General features: G+C 34.5%; 1 long non-coding RNA gene across 1 annotated transcript; it reads left to right on the top strand.

The window, feature by feature from the left end:
- The first annotated feature begins 347 nt into the window (after positions 1-347).
- LOC149620825 (uncharacterized) lies at positions 348-5781 on the top strand. Its single transcript, XR_016375252.1, has 4 exons — positions 348-737; positions 5012-5456; positions 5536-5556; positions 5692-5781. It is a non-coding gene; the product is annotated as an uncharacterized LOC149620825 (long non-coding RNA).
- Positions 5782-6197: the final 416 nt, after the last annotated feature.

The raw sequence follows: 6197 nt of genomic DNA, 5'->3' as shown, positions 1-6197 counted from the left end.
TCCGTATAGAAGTTATTTGTTGTGCCACGAGTTTTTACGTTATTATTTGTTGTTTGAAACCATCCTTGAATAAAGTCAGGGTAATAACTAATTTTTATTCTGTACATGAATTTCAGCACTTCTAGGTGGTAATTATGTTGCAGAGATGTAATATTAGCTTTTGCGCTGGCAGCTGTAAGTGAGTCCAATTTTTGCGCTTTAGCTATCATCTTGATACACTCTTCATGTTTAGCAGTTCCCCTGCTATGTTCACAAAGCATTCGTTAAGCATGTTTGCTACAGTTTCTGGATCTTTGTTTTTATTGGCCTTGTATTCCATCTCCGTTATAAGTTTGGTTTTCTTTTGCTTGAGGTATGGCTTAATGGTTTTCCAAATATTGGTCGTTTCATTACTGCCGATTCCAATATTAATTTTGAAGTATCTTGTCTTCTCTTTATGGATAAGAGCGTGGACCAAGTTTGTCAGTTTCCTGTACATATTTTGGTACTTTTCCTTATGAGCATGGTTTACTGTTCTTGTCTTTGTCTTGAATTTGTCTCTTATGTGAATTTGATGTTTTATATTTGAGGTTAGCCACGGGGCGCTTTTAGTAGATACATGTTTTTCTCTTAGCGGAGCATGCTTGTCCAGGTGGTCAATTATTTCATTTTGTAACATCTGTAGGCCCCTTTCTGGGCTGTCAATGGATTCCTTAGCCTTGTTTAATTTTGTATGGAGTTCTTGAACGAATTTCGAGGTAATTTTCTTATGCAGTTTTATACTCATTTTCTTCCTTATGATCCATGTTAGGTCATGGTCAGATGCTCCACATGCCTTTACTATGACCTCTGTGATTCGTTCCGGGTGATTTACATAAATATGATCAGTCAAACTTGTTGAGTTTAGGGTAATTCTGGTCGGGGATGTTATCATTTGTATGAAATTCCCCAGTAGTCAAGCCTTTGCCGATAGCGTGGTGGCTTTTAGGTTACAGTTCGTGTCCCCTATGATCAGAATTTCGTTGTTTGTCTTAAACAGTAAGAAATCAATGTTACTCCTTAGTTTAATGCCATAGACTTGTGCAGAGCTGTATTCTTAAAGAAAATTAATTAGATTTCAACCGAGGTTATCGACTCGCGAACAGACAGCGCTTGGATTCAAGCTTACTTAACTTTCTATAGAGTATTTCATCCATAAAACTTTAAATAGAATTACTCCAATTGTTTTCAACCACTAAACGCTGTCACGAACGTGCTGTCAATTTCTAATAAAACAGGGCATCATTGAAAAAATCGTAAATCGAGGTATTTTTGAAAAATTAAAACTGAATATACTTAACATAAAAGTTTCTGAATGAAAAGTAGAAAAGGACCTAATAGATAGTTTTCACACATGGAGGATTCATACCATTTACACCAGGAGACCGGGCTATCTGGCGGACAAAAACCCGTCTGCTTTTGTCCTCCAGATAGCCCTGGTTCCTGGTGTAAATGGTATGAATCCTCCACGTGTGAAAACTATCTATATAAAGATCTTATGTTCATTTAAAAACGTTTTGAATCCTAAGCAATTTATAATTTTTGGAATATACGGTCCAGAATTTGGCTTTTTTTTTAATAAAAAATCCAATGTTATTTCAATGGGAAGTTTCGAGTTTTTTTCCAAAAAGGCTAATTAATTTTATGTTAATGAAAACCACCCTTGGCAAATTGACTTTTTATAAAATAAACTATTAGATGGATCTCTTCGAAATTTTTACCACATATTGTGAGTCCGGGTTGTTGTTCTATAGATTTTTTCAAAACAGTAAAAATAATACGAAAAAGGTTAAAACCAATCAAAAAACACCTCATTAAACATTAAAGGCTGTATGAAAACTTATGTAAGAGAGGTACCACTCTACTAGAATTATAATAAGTTTGAGATAATTTAATGACAATCAAAAACTGCATAAAGCCAATGCTACGGTACTTAACAATTATAGACCGATATCAAAAGGGGCATCAAACGGGCCGCTATCCTCAGTAGACTGATAGAGAGATAGATCCGGTGAGAAAGGGGGTACTACTTCAGCGGGAACGAGTACGCTCTGCCTGCTCAACCCCCTTTTTAAATCGGTCTGCGGAAGATATTTTTAAAACGTCGCGCTTGCGCCGAGAGAAACTTAAACGAGCTTCAGTCTCAACTCAGAAGGTCGGGACGGGGGGGGAGGCGGAAGGGCAATAAACTCGTCTTGTTTGCTCACCGTAACGCGCGCTGGAGAAAAAATGAATTGTGGTAGCTAAAAATTGGGAACTTTCCTCATCCAAAGAGAAATATCACTCCAGCCTGATCAAGCCCCGTTTTCAATCAAGCTTTTTTGATCAAAAACGCAAGCTTTTGCTTGAAAAATCACAGCAAAACGCAAAAGCAAAATATTTAGCCGTTTTCAATCACGCTTGGGCTGAAGCTTTAAGCTTTCATAGGCGCGCTTTTGCTTGAATGTTAGTTCAAGCAGATATCTATCCTCCGTAGATATTTGCGTTAACTTTTTGCTTTGAAGCGCGATGGAGGATGACGTCACAGTTTAGTGTCCAATAGAAATTCTCCATTTTTCATGCCTCTGATTGTGTGTTGACCGATCGACTCGGAGATTTTTAGTGTTATATTTTACATTGAATAACTTGTAACAATTATACTATTATTGAAAATGGCAGAAAAAAATAAATAATAAAAGAAATGCACCGGATAGAAAGATAGGCAGCTAAAAAAGGTGGCGCTGTTAAAAATTGGTGAGACATAAAGCAAACTTACGGAACCGAGGCTTAGCATACTCCGTCTTTTCGAGGTGACCGCCATATTTGTTTATAGTTTTAGGGCCGAAAATGCTTTGGTACCCGCCCACTATCACGTGATATCGGAAAACGCACGCTTTAAAAGCTTTGCGCGACCAGTTTGAAAACGGTTAGTAGTTTTGCAGTTTGCTTTTTTCTCACGCGGTAGCGCGCTGATTGAAAATACGCTTTTTTGCCACCTCAATCGTTAGCAAAAAGCGTAAACTTTTTGCTTGATTGAAAACGAGCCTTGAATCCCTTTTCACTCCCGCATTAATATTTTGAATTTTTTTATAGCCAAAAATGTCCAAATTAGGCAACTCACAGCATTTTTCTGGATATTATATAATATAGCTTAATGGGTTGAGAGGAAATAATTCGGTTCGATATTTTAATCAAGAATTAAATCTTTCCAGAACAATTATTTAAAAGAAAGGTTTTTTCAATAAAATAGGTTCTAGCACGTAGTAAAAGTATTTGAATATTTTCTATTTATACTGAATTCGAAATCGTTATGTTAATCTCTATGGAGCTTAACATTACGAGGTGGATAATAGTTTGCGAGTTAGACGTTTTTGTTGCAAAATTTCGAATCATAGCAACCGTTTGAACTCCCCAATTGAAACCAAATTTCTCGTATTGATAAAACTGAAATTCAAATTGTAATTCATGTAATAGTTTCCAATTTCTGGGCCTTTGTGAGTTTAAACAAGACGGCCCAAGGGCTCGTAATAGTAGCCATATCGTACGAGTGAATAGCCCCTCTATACCCTACCCTAATGAGTAGATAACCCCTCTATACGTTACCCTAATGAGTGAATAGCGCTATCTTTTTCAATGCTTAAATGATTTACCGTGCATAAAATCAGAGTGAATAGCCCCTCGATTCCCTACTCTAAACAGTGATTAAATTATAACCGTATAAATTTACTCATGCAGTAATTCTAATATTCCGGCGAATCGAAGAACAGATAGTTTTTAGTGATAATCCCCTCGATGAGTTTACGACATAGACTTATGCCGATGCACACTTATCGCATCTTATAAGTTTCTAACAAGGACTTATGCCCAGAAACTTTTGAAAGAGAAAGTTTAGTTATAGTGATTACGCATTTTAGTGATTATCCCCTCGAATTACCTTTAGCAATGCTAAAATGATCAAACGCATAACGCTCATTTAACACTATGTTAGCTCTATCTCTACCCATTTTTGAATTAACCGCCAAAACGTTCCAGTCAAACATAACATAGATGACGATAGCTACCGAACGAGAACGAAAAACGGGGAAAATCGTTATCTATTTAATTAGCACATACATAAAAAGAAAATAAATATAAAAACCCCAAACATACAAATTCATAAGTATCCGACTCCACAGATAAAAATTCAAAGGTTTCCGACCCCACAGATTAAGAGGTACCCCACCCCACATCACCCCGACATTTTAGAGATAAGAATAAATAATAAAAAAGTCGGAGTTTCTATCAAGTCTCTATGGTTCGTTGGTAGAGTGGATGTTTACTACGCCAGCGACCCGGGTTCGATTCCCGGGTCTGACCTGAAAAAATTTTAATTAAAATTAAATCTCTAACCGAGCCCTGTAACCCCTATGGGTGGGTTGTGGTAATATAAAGTTCCTTTTAAGCTAAAATCTGACGATAACGAAGCGACAACCCCGGCCACTACTAGTACTACTACTACTACTACTACTACTACTACTACTACTACTACTACTACGGACGGCTCGGGTCAAACTAAGAGCCTATCGTATACTACGATATGGCTAAAAACTGTGGCCAATGATTGTCTATATGTGAAGTTTTTTAAGCACTGCGAAGAAAAACTCGTTTTTGTATAATATACTGTATTTCAATCTTTATAGTCTAATACACTCTATAGAATGACAAAGGTTAAAAGGATATTTTTACGAATGGCATCGTCAATTAAACTTAGAATAGGGTTTTTAATAACTTCCTCTTTTATCAAAATATTTTTAATAACTTCCTCTTTTATCAAAATATTTTCAATGCTCATTTTTTACTGCAAAGTGTTCCAATGGTTTTTCATTTTTTTATTTTTGCACTTAAAAAATAATCATTAATTTGATAAATACCTGTTTAGTTGATATTGAAAGTAAATTCTATTTTGTGTTTGATTTGACTTATTACATCTATAATACTTTTATACCAACAATTTCTCACTTTCTTTGCTTTAAAGGAAAATTTGAAGAATTTATGATTCATCTTGAGTTTAACTGTGAAATTTTCATACCCGAGATGGCGATTTTTCGTCTTTTTTCTTTTAATGAATATTAGAAAACTTCCTTAACCAAACGCACGAAAAATGATTACAATTTTTGATGTAAACCTGTTTAAATGAAATGTTAATAAAATCCCGTATTGTGTCTAATTGTGACTATTTACACCTGTTATATGAACCCTTCTTCCAATGGGTTTTTATGTTTCTGCTTTAGATAAAAGCTGGATAATTTCCGAAGGTATCGTATAACACATTAAAAGAGCCTCGAATATTTGATATCTACCTGTCCTGTTTCATTGAAATGCATAATACATCTCATTTTTGTTCAATTTTGAACACTTATATCCATTATGGGCAGCCTTTTTCAAGCGGTATTTCATTATGTTTCTAGTTAGTAGTCTTTGTAAGTAAATAAATTAAATTTTCGATATATTCCCGTTGAATTGTAATTTTAATATCACCCATTTTACACTATTTTTCAGGTGAATAGTAAATTTCGTAAGGTGTCGTATCTAAAATTTTTAATATATACTTATTCAATTGAAATTTATAATTTACACCATTTTGTGTCTAATTTTGGATTTTCACACCCTTTGTGGGGACCCTTGATCCAACGGTTTTTCATGTTTTAACTTTAGATGGAAATAATACCATTCCTTAAGGTTTCGTATAACGCAGTAGCAAGAGCTTTGTATTTTTGATATCTACCTGTTTAATTTAAATTTGTGATAAATAAAATTTGAGTTTAAAATTGACTTACTACATCCCTTTTTCCAACGGTTCTTTGCTATTTTCCTTGTGGATGAATAATAGTAAACTTCGTAAGGTATGATGTCTAAAAGTTTTGATATATACCTTTTTAATTGAATATTATAATTTACACCATTTTGTGTCTAATTTTGGATTTTAAGCCCTTTCCGGGACCTTTGACCCAACGGTTTTTCATGTTTTTTGCTTCTAGTGAAAATAATGCGATTTTTTGAGATATCGTATAACGAAGTTGAAATAGCTTCGTATTTTTGATATCTTCCTGTTTAATTGGTATTTGTGATAAATAAAATTTTCTGTTTAAATTTGACTTACTACATCCGCTATGAGGACCTTTTTAACGCTTATTCATTATTTTTCTTTTGGTTGAATAATA

Source organism: Phalangium opilio, unplaced genomic scaffold (assembly GCF_054372755.1).
Source record: "Phalangium opilio isolate 3A_F unplaced genomic scaffold, DU_Popi_V2 ptg000209l_1, whole genome shotgun sequence".
In the NCBI taxonomy this organism is placed as follows: domain Eukaryota; kingdom Metazoa; phylum Arthropoda; class Arachnida; order Opiliones; family Phalangiidae; genus Phalangium; species Phalangium opilio.
The sequence above is the reverse complement of the archived record's forward strand: the minus strand, read 5'-3'. Positions and strand labels throughout refer to the sequence as shown.